Source organism: Scyliorhinus torazame, chromosome 2 (genome assembly GCF_047496885.1).
Source record: "Scyliorhinus torazame isolate Kashiwa2021f chromosome 2, sScyTor2.1, whole genome shotgun sequence".
Classification (NCBI taxonomy): Eukaryota; Metazoa; Chordata; class Chondrichthyes; order Carcharhiniformes; family Scyliorhinidae; genus Scyliorhinus; species Scyliorhinus torazame.
Window position 1 is genome coordinate 72518786 of NC_092708.1, and position 14225 is coordinate 72533010.

Below are 14225 nucleotides of genomic sequence, written 5' to 3' on the forward strand. Positions count from 1 at the left end.
TCTTTGCTTCTCTCTCTTTCTTTAAGACGCTTTTAAAACCTACCTATCTGACTAAGTTTTTAGCTGCCTGTCCTTGAAGTGTCAATGGGATTCTAATCTTGAAGTTTCTACATAATTGCCAGTTGTTGTTAGTTTGAAATTGTTCTTTTCTTATCAGCATATAGTTAACTTAATGTGCTGTCATGGTATATACTTTTACACCCTCGTGCAGTAGTCAATCAGTTTTTATACCAAAGAAAGGATCAATATGTCTTGGAAATTGTTCAATTATGAACTTTATCGACTTGAAGATACTTGTGTGTTTAAAGTGGTCACCATTTTTTGACCTCCATTGTATGGTATCCCATTTACTGACATAGGCTAAGCATTTAATTCCTGTTCATTGAGCAGGAAAATGTGAATATTTTCAGCGTCTGAATGGGCCGCTTAATTACCACCAACAGTAAGTGAGACAATGAAGGCAAAATTCAATTTTGACTTCAATGGGAAGGAAAATTAGAATGGGTGTACACCCAATGGCAATAAAGGCAAAAATTGACTAAGTTCTTATGCCTGAATAAGATACCTAATCTGTTTTATAGTATTGATGCATTTTTCATCAAATGTGAAAATTAGTATTTTTTGAAGAATTCTAGAAAAAGTTTTAAAAAAAATATCTTATACTGTGGTATGTAATTGGTACTAAAATAAATTATAATTTCTCTTGGCTTCATTACATTTTTAATATAAATTGACCTGATCTTTAATATTTATTGCATTGCTACCGTTTCCCTATATCAATGTTCATGGAAATTACAACTGACTGAGTGTGGACAACCATGATGATTAGCAATCCCCACAAGTAGGCATTTATATTCACGTTATTGTAGCTGAAAATTAAACTGGAATCTTAACCAAAGAGAATTAGCCATCATAGTTCGCAAAAGATTTATTCTATCTTTTTAAATTACTTTTCATTCACATAACCCTTAATATAAAATACTCAGAACGGAATAAGTTAGAATTTCCTCGGCGCTGAAACGCAATTATATTTTGCACAATGCCATGACAATAAGATAAAAATGTTGGCAGTGCAACATTAATAGGACTGGAATTGATTTCACCACAAGGAAATTAAAATGATCATAATCTGATAAAGACAGGAATGTTTTATCATTTGGAATACTATTCAAATTTAATTAAAAGTGTGTGTTACTGTGCAAACTCTGTTTTCTAACCCACTGTTAACAATTTTGTTTCCCTTCGGGTCTGAACTACTTTGTAAACAACAATTTTCCACGCATTTGGAGGTGAGTCCTGATCAGCCTCATAAATGATCATTAATAATGTCTCATGCGCTGAAGCAACAAACTCACAAAAAGTGAAAGGTTAAAAGGTTGAGACAATGTAATTGCAACACTTTAATTTATTGTTTCCACTTTGTTGGTTATTGTTATGATGAAATACATCTTTACCAAGGATTGGAGGATTTAGCTTGTAAATGGGAGAGCAGATGTTGATTGGACATTACAACACTGCGGTACTGTGCCCCAGGTGAATTATGTGGAAGTTACAAATTGGTGTGGTGGCTCAGTTTGGCATAAAAGAGATATACTATGCATGTAAGTCGCTGTGAAATAGATATGGCAAAATGAGGGCTGTAGCAGAAGGAAATTATGTAGATAAATAACATATGGCAAACAAATTACTTGAAAATTATTCAATTTGCTTGGTACTATTTATAAGTGGAGGTTTTGTTTAATTTGGGGAAAAATAATGTTGGGGCTATGTGGTTTGGATATCCCTCTATATTTGTCCTGTTTTCCATTGAAAGTCTTTCGTAAATATATGACTGTGAATATTCTCACATTAAAGGTTCCACATCCACTTATAGCCATTTCTCACATTAGAATGCATACCATTAGATGTGCTAGCAATGTCCACATCCCCTGGACAAATTTAAAACAACAATAGGGAGCACACAGATTGGATTTGCAATGCTAATCTAAGAAACATCAGCCATAAGACCATAAGAAATAGGAACAAGAGTAGACCATTCAGCCCTTCAAGCCTGCTCCGCCATTCAATGGGACCGTGGCTGATCCAATATTCCTCATGTCCACTTTCCTGCCCTTGCCCCGTAACCCCTGATTCCCTTACTGTTCAAGAATCTATCTATCTCAGCCTTCCTAGGTGGAATTCTCCAAACTCCCGCCAGGTCGGAGAATCCCTGGGGGGGCGGCGCGAATCCCGCCCCGCCGCCCTAATGCCTTGCTGCCGCATTCTCCGGCGCCGTTTATCAAGCGGGGGCGGAGTTCACGCACGCCAGTCGGGGGCCGTTGGCAGCGGCCCCCTCCCGGCAATTCTCCAGGCCCCGATGGGCCGAGCGGCCATTCGTTTTTGGCCAGTCCCACCGGCGTGGGTTACGCATGGTCCCACATGGCGGGACCTGGCAGGTAAGTCGGCTGGGGCGGTCCTCGGGGGGGGGGGGGGGGGGGGGGGGGGGCGGGGGAGCTGACCGCGGGGGTCCCCCCACGGTGGCCTGGCCCGCGACCGGGGCCCACCAATCTGCAGACGGGCCTGTGCCGTGGGGGCACTCCTTCCTTCCGCGCCGGCCCCTGTAGGGCTCCGCCATGGCCGGCGTAGAGAAGAGAAACCCTGCACATGTGCCAAATACGACGGCGGTTCCGCACATGCACGAGATCACGCCGGCCCTTTGGCGCATGCCCGAACTCGCGCAGTCCCTTCGGCGCCGGCTGGAGCGGCGTCAACCCCTCTCGCGTCCACCTAGTCCCTGAGACAGGTGAGAATTCCTTACCTTGGGGGCCCGTTGAGACTGGAGCCATTGGTGCCGGTTTTCCCGCCGGCGTGGGGACTTAGTCCCCAGAAAGGAGAATCCCGGCCAAGGACGCTGCCCCCACAGCTCTCTGTGACAGGGAGATCCAAAGACTCACAACCCTCTAAGAAAAGAAATGTTTCCTCATCTTAGTCTTAAATTGGCACCCCTTTATTCTAAGACTATGCCCTCTGGTCTTATACTCTCCCATGAGGGGCAACATCCTCTCAACATCTACCCTGTTAAGCTCCTTTAGAATCCTATGTTTCAATGAGATCACCTCTCATTCCAATGAGTAGAGTCCCAGCCTGTATAACCTTTGCTTACTAGTCAATCCCTCCATACCGGGGATCATCCTAGTAAACCTTCTCCGAACTGCCTCCAATGAAATAATATCTTTCCTTAAATAAGGGACCAAAAATGCTCACAGTGTTCCTGATATGGTTTCACCAGTACCTTGCGCAGCAAGGCTTCCCTACTCTTATACTCCAACCCCCTTGTCAGAAGAGCCAACAATCCATTAGCCTTTCTGATTACCTGCTGCACCTGTGTGCTAGCTTTCTGTGTTTCATGCACAAGTACCCCACAAGTCCCTTTCTTCAGTTTTTCTCCATTTAAATAATACTTATTTTGTTCTCCCTTCCAAAATGAACAACTTCATTTTTTTCCACATTACACTCATTTTGGCAACTTTCTGCCCACTTACTTAACCTATCAATATCTCTTTGCAAACTGTATCCCTCTCGCAACTTGTCTTTCCGACGATTTTTATGTCATCTGCAAATTTGGCGACAGTACCTTCGCTTCCTTCCTCCAAGTCACCAACAACAACTTACATTTATATAACACCTTTAATATAATGAAACATCCCGGGTACTTCACAGGAGCATTATAAAACAAATTGTGACACCAAGTCACATAAGAACAAAATCTTGCTCAAAGTGGTAGGTTTTGAAGATGGAAGGTGAGGTAAGGGGGCAGCGAGGTGTAAGGAAAGAATTCTGGAACATCGAGCCAACCAAAGGCATGATGACCACCAGTGGTGGTGTAATTAAAATCAGAGATGCACAGGAGGTCAGGATAAAATAAGCACAGATATCTTGGAAGGCTGTGGGGTTATAAGAGGTTACATCAACAGGAATTATGAGGTCTTGGAGGCATTTGAACACAAGGACGAGAATTTTAACATCAAAGTGTTGATTGACCAAAAGCCAATGTAGCTCTAGCAGTACTGTGGGGTGTACCTATGCCATATGGGCTGCAGCGGTTCACGAAGGCGGCTCGTCACTACCTTCTAGAGGGCAATTCGGGATGGGCAATAAAAATGATGGCCTAGCCAGTGGTCTCAAATTCCATGAAAGAATAAAAAAGAAACATTGGGCGTCATATGATATGAGCAGGGGAGCGGTTTCATGAGTTCCGACTCTGCTCATCTTTCAATCCATTGTTCATTCTGATGCGCATTTCATACTTGTTTTTTCCTGGGCTAGCCATGTCCCCAAATGCTAAATTCCTCATTTGTTTGTGGCAGTTGTGGAGTGGGGACCAGCTGGTAGTGGCACAGTTGCCAGGGAGCGGGCTCTCGCATTGGTGGTGCTGTGTGCATCAGGTGATGGCCACCATAGAAGATGTTGCCTTGACTAAGGATTTTGGCTTTGCGGTGCAGGTTGATGGAGCTCACATTGAGGAATTGGAAGGTACCTTTAGAAGAGTGGTGGAGGTACATGAGAGAGTTCCTATACTTGAAGAGCACTGGTCAGGGGCCACCTTTGTGTCATCGACATCCTGCTGTATGGTGTATCGTTTATCCTGACGGGTTCAGGAGATGGGGGCCAGCCAGGTCCATGGTGTGAGATGGGAGAGGAATTCCCAATTAAGACCATAAGACCATAAGATATAGGAGCAGAAGTAAGGCCATTCGGCCCATCGAGTCCACTCCACCATTCAATCATGGCTGATTTCAACTCCATTGAGTTTGAGAATTGGCTGCCATGCTTGGTGATCTTGATATGGAGACTGGGTGCATCAGATTCAATGGAATCTGTCCTCAGGGACAGAAATTTGACTGGAAGCATTCAAACATCGATTGTTTGGGAAAGACGGGCATGGATTTGGGAAGCAATACTTTGAAGGACTTTGGAGAGGAAAGGGAGGTTGGAGATGGGGTGGTAATTTTCAGGGATAGTGGCATCAAGAGTAGGTTTGTTGAGGACAGAAGTAGTGATGGCGGATTTGAAGGAAAGAGTGATGACATCTAAAGAAACAGAACCTTTAACAATATTGGTTAACATGGGGCCAGGAGGAGAATTTGGGTAGTTAGCAGTTGAGTGGTAGTAGGGTTGAGGATGCACGAAGTGGGTATCATTGATAAGATTAGTTCAGAGATGGCATGAGGGGAATTAGGAGAGAAACGAGAGGAGGAGCGAGTTCAGAGCTAGGGTAGAGGGGGATGTTTAGAGAACGTTTGACCTTGTGGGTTAGTGGAAGTGAGAAACACAACAGAGGCAGCCGATCAGATGGTCTTAATCATAGTGACAAATAAGCCCATGAGTTCCTCACCCTTATTGTTGGAGGTGGGGGTAGAGAGTCAGGGGAGGGAAGTTCAAGAAGATGACTTTCAGTCAAGAAGAGGAGCTGGGGTTATCTTTGCTCTCCAGATTGATTCTGGAATGGTGAATAATTATAGCAGATGAGAGCAGCACTCAATAGTGTTTTAACCAGATTTGGTAGTGGTTGTCTAAGCTCCTTTCAAGGCAGTATCTCTTGGACTTGAGGGGCTAGAGTTGCGTGCTGAGTGGGGGAGTGGCCAGCGTGAGAGAGAGTAATAATTTCATTGGAGGCTAGAACAACAATGGTGGAAGTGAGGGTGCAATTGAGCTGTAGAAATGTGGCGAATGGAGGGCCAAAGGCTAGGCAGTTGGGATTGGCAGTTGGCAGTCGGGCAGCACAGTGGCACAGTGGTCAGCACTTGCTGTCTCAAGCCGGGTTTGATTTCGGCTTCGGGTGACTGTGTGGAGTTTGCGCTTCCTCCCCATGTCTGCATGGGTTTCCTCCGGGTGCTCTAGTTTTCTCCCACAGTCCAAAGATGTGCAGGTTAGGTGGATTGGCCATGATAAATTGCCCCTTCGTGTCCAAAGGGTTAGGTGGGGTTACGGGGATAGGGTGGAGTCGTGGGCTTAACAAGGGCCGGTGCAGACTCGATGGGCTGAATAGCCTCCCTCTGCACTGTAAATTCTCTGATTCTATGATTTTGAGAACACAGCTGTAAGTGATCGGGGATAAATTTTTCCATGTATTTAGAAGGATGTAGGTTTTGGGAAAGGAAAGGGGTGGAATTAATTTGGCCTATCGAATCCACACTGATCATCTGAAAGAATACCCTACCCAGGCCCACTACCCCACCCTGTTCTCGTAACCTCACTTAATCTACTGGTCAATTCTTTCATGGCCAATCCAAATGGGTGTATTTGCTCTGGGTCTGCTTCCCACGACTGTGCAGGAACATGGGCACCCACCTTGCCCCCTAGCATCTTCACCACGACCTCCAGGGAGGCTATGAGCGTACCATTTTCTGAAGTGATTTGTTGGACAACCACCCATCAAATAAATTGAGACCAAGGCTTTAAAATTGGCTGCATCTTATGCTGATGACAGTAGAGGGAAAGCATCTGCCTGCCTGACCGAATTTAAAATCAGTATTCCAATCTGCTCCATCAAATCTCTTTGTTCAAATCGTACAGCCTTATGTAGTGTGACCGTCCGTGTCCATGTGAATCTAAGGCACGTTTGTACATTAGCGTGGAAATGGATAATGGCCTGATTAAAGAGGCCTATAAACTCTTCTAGCAGATCTGAGCTAATGATGCATTGATTGAAGGATCTGACTCCATGTCACATGGTTGATTTTCCCTGGCGTATTGCTGTAGACTTTCAATTTGTTTAATGTAGACAAAAGGAAACTGCTTGGAGAAGCCAGTGACAGATCATGTTGGCAGTGTCGTGGGAACTGTCTTCCCTGATGGAATGTTGTCTGTGGTTGAGGTTAGTTTTTGTTGACCTGAGAAAGTCTCCTCGTGCTTTGTCACATCTCGGATATGAATATAGCACAGTGGCCAAATATAACTCACTTTATAGATTTTGTCCATTAATGGTTTCAAACTAGAAGGTCTGTTGTAATTGACAAATAGGCACTAAATAATTGATGCAATTGATGTGTGTGATAGAGTTGGATTATATTGATGCGGATTTGTGGCTGCCTGCACTGATATTAGGTAACCATAATTAATTGTAGTTTTCAAACAACTTACACTGAATGAGAAGATTATTTTAAAATGTATGGTACTCCACTCTTAACAGACTGCTGAAGCTCTTATAAATTGTTTTTTTCTTCATGGAGGAGAAAAAATTGGTGATCACATGTTGAGGCCAAGTTGGTGCAATTTTTGGTCAAGGGTTTCTATGATGAGGTTTGCACTTTATTCAACCCAATATAAGTTCTTAGTTCATTCCCATCATCATGTGATATTTTGGAATGCTTGCTAATTTTCTCAGGCATCCAACATTATGCATTTGTTCACCCTTTAATCATTGTCAATATTAATTCATACCAAAAAGACTCTAATAAATTGCTTGTTTAGATAAACCACTTTGGTGAAATATTGCTTTTCAATTTTATGACCATTAGAATAGTAACGTGGTTCAAATAAAACACGAGTTTGCCCAGGTCTAGCAGTTTTAATGTCATGCAAGTCCCATAGCTGCTTCACAGAAAGAAGAATGTGGCAGACAGGACATTCAGCAGGAATTATTAGGAGAGAGGAAGTGAGTGAAGCATTATCAAAGTGCATTGTTTTTAGGAGGCTGAAGAGGGAGAAAGAGATGATGAGGTCTAATCTCAACATCATGCATCTGTTTACAAGGAATGAAATGACCACAATGATAACCAATTTGCACCCAATCTCCATGGACGTTTGGGCTACTGCTAACCAGGTCAGTGTCCTTTTTAGACACCTCCAGCACAGCCAGCTAAAATTATGCCCGTGCTCATTTTTCCAGCTCCACCCAGCAGTTCTGGGACCCAAGATGCCAAATAAGTGATTTTTAAAGGAATTTCTCAATGAGAGGCTCTGTAAGTTCCTATTCTGGAGGACAAATACTGCTCCTGGCTCCACCAAACACCAGCTGCTGGTTTGCCCTCAGCCCAGCACTCTCCTCTAAGTCATCGCCCTTCCCAGGCTTACTTGTGTTCCTCAGCACTGGCCAAAATTGATTATGCTCTGATAGATGAGATGCATTGAGATGTTTGATGGTCACCTGCAGCTCACCTTAATCGAAACTTTTTTTTTTCCAATTAAGGGGCAATTTATGCAGGGCTCACTCGTGCCTGACCCCATATCGCCCCTCACCCCCTCTGGAGGACTTCCGGAATCAGGCACATCATAATTGAAGGTTCTTTTGTTTTTTTGCCTCTGTGGATAGTTCAGGCAGTGTCCTATTGGTTTGGCCTTCTATATATTTTTTACTGTTTTAATAAAACGATATGGCCAATCCACCTACCCTGCATATCTTTGGGTTGCGGGGGCGAGACCCACACAGGCATGAGGAAAATGTGCAAACTCCACACAGACAGTGACCCAGGCCAGGATCAAACCCGGATCCTCGGTGCATTGAGGCAGCAGTGCTAACCACTGCACTACTGTGCCGCCCGCAGCTCGCCTTAATAGGGGTGATGACACTGGGAGATGAAGTTTGGATTGTTCTTGGGCCATGCACTCTAGAGTACCATTGTTGTGCACTGCTGGGATTGCTAGTATCTTTGTTACTCTCCTCTTCTTACCCAAGCAAATCTAGGGGTTTAGGAAAAGAATTCTGGAGTGCAAGACAATGATGTCTGAAGACTTTGCCACTAAATGTCAACAATGGAATTTGTGAGCTCGGACATAGGGCTGGATAATGTTGTAGCAGTAGGGTGGAATCAGGGCAAGGAGAGATTTGCAAATAAGAATGAGGGGCGGGATTCTCCAATATCGGCGCGATGTCGGTCGGCGCCAAAAACGGCGCGAATCAGTCCGGCATTGCGCCGCCCCAAAAGTGTGGAAGTCTCCGCAACTGGAGCGGCCGAGCCCTCACCTTGAGGGGCTAGGCCCGCGCCGGACTGATTTCCGCCCCGCCAGCTGGCGGGAAAGGCCTTTGGTGCCCCGCCAGCTGGCGCAAAACTGACTTTGCCGGGCGGCGCATGTGCGGGAGCGTCAGCGGCCGCTCACGGCATCCCCGCGCATGCGCAGTGGTGGGGGTCTCATCCGCCTCCACCATGGTGGAGACCATGGCGAAGGTGGAAGGAAAAAAGTGCCCCCACGGCACAGGCCCACCCGTGGATTAGTGAGCCCCGATCTTGGGCCAGGCCACCGTGGGGGCACCCCCCGGGGCCAGATCGCCCCGCGCCCCCCCAGGACCCCGGTGCCCGCCCGCGCCGCCGTGTCCCGCCATCCCAAAGGTGGTTCAATCCACGCCAGCTGGCATGGGTTGACAGCGGCGGGACTTCAGCCCATCGCGGGCTGGAGAATTGCCGGGGGGTGCCCACCAACCGGCGCAACGCGATTTCCGCCCCCGCCGAATATCCGGTGCCGGAGAATTCGGCAACCGGCGGGGGCAGGATTCACGGCAGCCCCTGGCGATTCTCCGACCCGGCGGGGGGTCGGAGAATCCCGCCCAAGGAATTTAAAATCCGTGCATTTGGGGAAAGGGCTCCAGTGGACCTTGGTGAGTGGGACTTAACGTTGGGTAGGGTTTGGGCGGCAGAGTTTTGAATAACTTGGAGTTTTGCAGAGCAGAGGCCAGGTTTAGAGTATTGGAGAAGTCAGATTTGCAGGTGGCAAAGGCTTGGATGAGGCAAGTATGGGCAATTGTGGAGAATGTTAGATTGTTTTGACAATGGATAGAATAACAACAATAGCCACTTATATTGATATAACATCTTCAGTGTTGCAAAGCAATCTAAGTTACGTCACGGGATCAAAGAAAATCTGGTGCCCAGCCACGTAAGGAGTTTTTAGGAGAGAAGACGTAGATTTTAAGGAACATCTTAAAGAAGAAGGGAGAAGTAGAGAAATGGAGAGGTTGAGGGAGAGAATTCCAAAGCTTTGGCACTATAGGTAGCTGAAGGTATGGCTGCCATCAGGCTGCGCTAAAAATCTGGGATGCTCAAGTGGCCAGAATTGGAGGAACGCAGAACTCTTGCAGTTTTATAAAGCTAGAGGAAAGGACAGTGAAAGGGTGGAATGACACTTTGGGGCAATTTCAAAACAAAGGTGGGAATTCTGAAATTGACGTATTGTTAATATCGGGTTTGTATTTCAGCTAGGGTTAAACTGGTTAAACATTGTAGAGTTCAGCCAGATGTAGTGATGGAAACAGAGGCTAGGGTGCAGAGTTTCTGGCAGTAGCTGAACAGGTTGACTTAATGCTTGCTGATGTCGAGCCACAAAGAAGAAGAGAACAATAGATTGTGTTGAAAGGCCAAAGTCACAAAGGACTTTAAGGTGGTAGCTCTAAATAATTGAAATTGATTTTTGATTGGATTAATTTACTGCAATGGAAAATTGATAGGTGTTACGTTAGAATTGACACCATTGTCACCTGGAACTGAGAGTGTACATCACAAAGCTGCTTTAAATATCCCCTGGGATTAAGAAGGGCAGGGTGATCACCCAATGTCATAGCCAGCAGTCATTCCTCAACCCAAACCACCTGAAACCCATTTACTGCTCCTGCTTTCATCTGCTGCTTGCGGGATTGGCTGCCATATGTTTTCCTACATCACAGAAGTGATTGTACTTCAAAAAAGTAACTCACTGATATATTAGCACGTTCTGAGTACTTGCTACATAAACACAAGCTCCTTCTTAAAGTGCATTCACGCCAGCAAGTCAGGAATCGGCTATCTTTGTTTTTGTACTTTGTACTTTCTGCATTTAGATTGTTCAGTCAGAATTCTGTTGTAATCTGGATAATATAGATGGGGTGCAACATGTTTTATATGTAATGAAAGGCTCAGAAACCTTTGACGTAAATCTTCTCCACAGTGATTCAAAATTACTGAGGCTGTATGTTCGGTATGTAGCTGACCGAGAAGAATTTGTCATCGGGTTCAAAACTGCTTTTATATACCATATGATTTTATCTGACTTAATGTGTGTAAAAAAAATTGGCATCTTACGTAATTGTGTAATTAAAGTTTGCTGATTTTGCAGCAATTGGGGCATTGACTTAACAATGCAGACTGCTGTCGTAACAGATGTTAGAGGTCCCTTAAAAGAAACTCCTTCTCAGCATCTAATTATGGAGTGCACAAAAGATTAACAGATGTTTTGCCTTCACCCTTGATTAAATTCAGCGAATCATTTAGTTTCTTTCTTTTCAGACACGTAAATGTGACCTATACATGCATTTGAAATAGGCACATATAACATTCACTTAAGATCAATTCCGAAAGGATCACTTTCTGTTTAAAACCTTCAATGTAAGACTAGTTTTATTTTCTCAGTTTAATATAGTATTTCCTAATAGGTAGTACTGCTGACTAGTTGTACAAGCTAAGGTTCAAAAACCACAAATACAAATTATGAATGAGTAAATTTATTTGTGTGGTGCCTAGTGGTAGAGCTGTATAGTATAAGTGTCTGATGCAAAGGGTGAGCGTGGGATTGAGTACAATACCATCCTCACAGTGATGTAAGAGAACACATGATTGCACCTAATGGCCAGTGTAGTGTTGGACAGAGACATGTGTAGAAGCAAGCTTAGAGATGGCTCCCAGCTTGGACCTTCTACTGTACATATGTTTTTTAAAAAATTTGTTCATGGGACATGGGTGTCGCAACTGTGCCATGGGGCAGCATGGTAGCACAGTGGGTAGCACTGTTGTTTCACAGCTCCAGGGTCCCAGGTTCGATTCCCGGCTTGGGACACTGTCTCTGCGGAGTCTGCACGTTCTCCCCGTGTCTGGGTGGATTTCCCCCGGGTGCTCCGGGTTGATGTGCTGTCAGGTAATTTGGACATTCTGAATTCTCCCTCTGTGTACCCGAACAGGTGCCAGAATATGGTGACCAGGGGCATTTCACAGTAACTTCATTGCAGTATTATCATAGAATTTACAGTGCAGAAGGAGGCCATTCGGCTCATCGAGTCTGCACCGGCCCTTACAAAGAGCACCCTACTGAAGCCCAAGTATCTACCCTATCCCCGTAACCCAGTAACCCCCACTTAACATTTTTTGGACACTAAGGGGAATTTAGCATGGTCAATCCACGTAACCCGCACATCTTTGCACTGTGGGAGGAAACGCACGCAGACACGGGAAGAATGTGCAAACTCTGCACAGTGAGCCTGCCGGGAATTGAACCTGGAACCCAGGAGTTGTGAAGCAACTGTGCTAACCACTATGCTACCGTGCTGCCCGTGTTAATGTAAGCCTACTTGTGATGATAAAAAAGATTATTATTTTTATTGCCCATCCTCAATTGCCCTTGAGGGGGCAGTTAAGAGTCAACCAGATTGCTGGAGTCACATGTAGGCCAGACCAGGTAAGGATAGCAGATTTCCTTCCCTGAAGGACACTAGTGAACCAGATGGGTTTTTATGACAATCAACAATGGTTTTCATGGTCATTATTAGACTTTTAATTCCAGATATTTTATTGAGTTTAAATTACATTACCTGCAGTGGTGGGATTCGAGCCCACGTCCCCAGATCATTATCCTGGGTCTCTGAATTACTAGTCCAGCAACAATACCACTGTACCACGACATATATAATTTCAAGCAGTTAATAAAGACTTACTGTTGAACTATCTAAGGCTACAAATACCTTAAGATCTACCAAACTACACCCAAAACCTCATAACAAGCTTCTGATTTTTATTTTTGCTATGTTACGGCATCAATGGGTAGATTCCCTACATTGCCAGTTTAAGTTCAATGCAAATGGATTCTACTGTGCACTGATGCTAATCTTGGAATGTCACTGCAGAGACAGACCATGACTTGGCTTCAGAGTGAAGTGGTATGATGCAGGCTCAGTTTTTTTTCTTTGAATGTATTTCATGTAAATTGAATGCAGTATAAACTAGGTTTATCATGTGTTCAGGGGCCCATTGAACCCTTGGCCACTTGCAAATATTCCATGCCGCAAATGAAATTTTTAATTGTTCATATTGCACAGTTTCAAAAATGCACAGAGCATTTCCGAAACTGATAAATTTAGTTGCTTCATCAACGACATGCCCTCTGTCACAAGGTCAGGAGTAAGTACAGTTCTTCAATCTCTCTGAAGGTGGACCATGCGAACACTTAAACTTGATATGAATCAATAATTTACTTTATTTCAAATGAGGTCCTCATACAGAGCAACAGTTATGATCAATATTGGGTCATTTAACTTCCTGGCTCCCCAGGAACAGATTTGGGGGGTACTCCAATGATATGCTGGGGGTCCGCTTGGAAGTAACCACAATAAGGGTTTCCCTGGCAATTGCCCAGAAGGGCTAACTTCCCCCAGCCAATTGCGCTGACCTAGGAAGCATCTGACAAAGCAATTTAAGTCACTAACTTTGGATGGTTCTGACAGTTTTACCCTCATAGTTACTCTGAAAGAGAAGAAAAAAAACATTTCTAACTTCAGAGTAACTATTTTAAAAGCCCAGACCGGGCCCAGCACATGTTACACATGTGGGTTGTTGTTGTGTTGTCACATAGTCACATTAAGAGTTTAGTCACGTGATAGTCCGCGATGTCATCGGCTAGTAAGTTCTCACTGCATCTTTTGAAAACATCAAGAGGTTTGTCCTCGAACTTGTCATGCTGAGTCTTCAAATGCCTTTGTAGTTTTGAGGGTTTTAAACTTTAATTTGCCAGTACTTCCCTGCATATAACACATGGGCTTTGCATCCTGATTTGCATTGGCAACATTAACAATGCTAGTCCTCAAGAAATCATCTTTATACTGCTTTGTTCCGATTTCAGTTTCTTCTTGATTGTTTGTTCACCAGAGGCTAGATAGAGCTCTAGATAGAGCTCAGGCCACCACTGCTTTGTCCTGCCGTGGACTCTCTTGAGAAGTTGTCTTCAGCAGATTCAATTGCGAGATCCTAGCCAGTTTGTGCATCTGCCCCTCTTTTCCTTTCATTACAAAATGATCCATGTTCAGTTCTTCACCTGTTCCAAAGTGCGTGCTGCCTCTTCACTTTCAATTGCTTGTTCAGATTCTGTAAATGTATAATCAGTGTCAATTAGCCTCAAGGAATGTATCCAAACAGTTTGATTGCCATGTTTTCCCATCATTCTCTATCACCTTACCCATGCCTTTCCACTCTTTCTGCCCTTTGCTTTTGTAATATACCATATGCCCTGGATTA

General features: G+C 44.4%; 1 protein-coding gene across 2 annotated transcripts in view; it reads left to right on the forward strand.

Annotated features, from left to right (window-relative positions):
- The first annotated feature begins 1248 nt into the window (after positions 1-1248).
- LOC140388492 (nck-associated protein 5-like) overlaps positions 1249-14225 on the forward strand; it is a 1019364-nt gene continuing 1006387 nt past the window's right edge. For both annotated transcript variants that reach the window (XM_072472774.1, XM_072472791.1), the window contains exon 1: positions 1249-1289. The gene's annotated coding sequence lies outside the window, so the exon portion shown is untranslated. The remainder of the gene's footprint in view (positions 1290-14225) is intronic.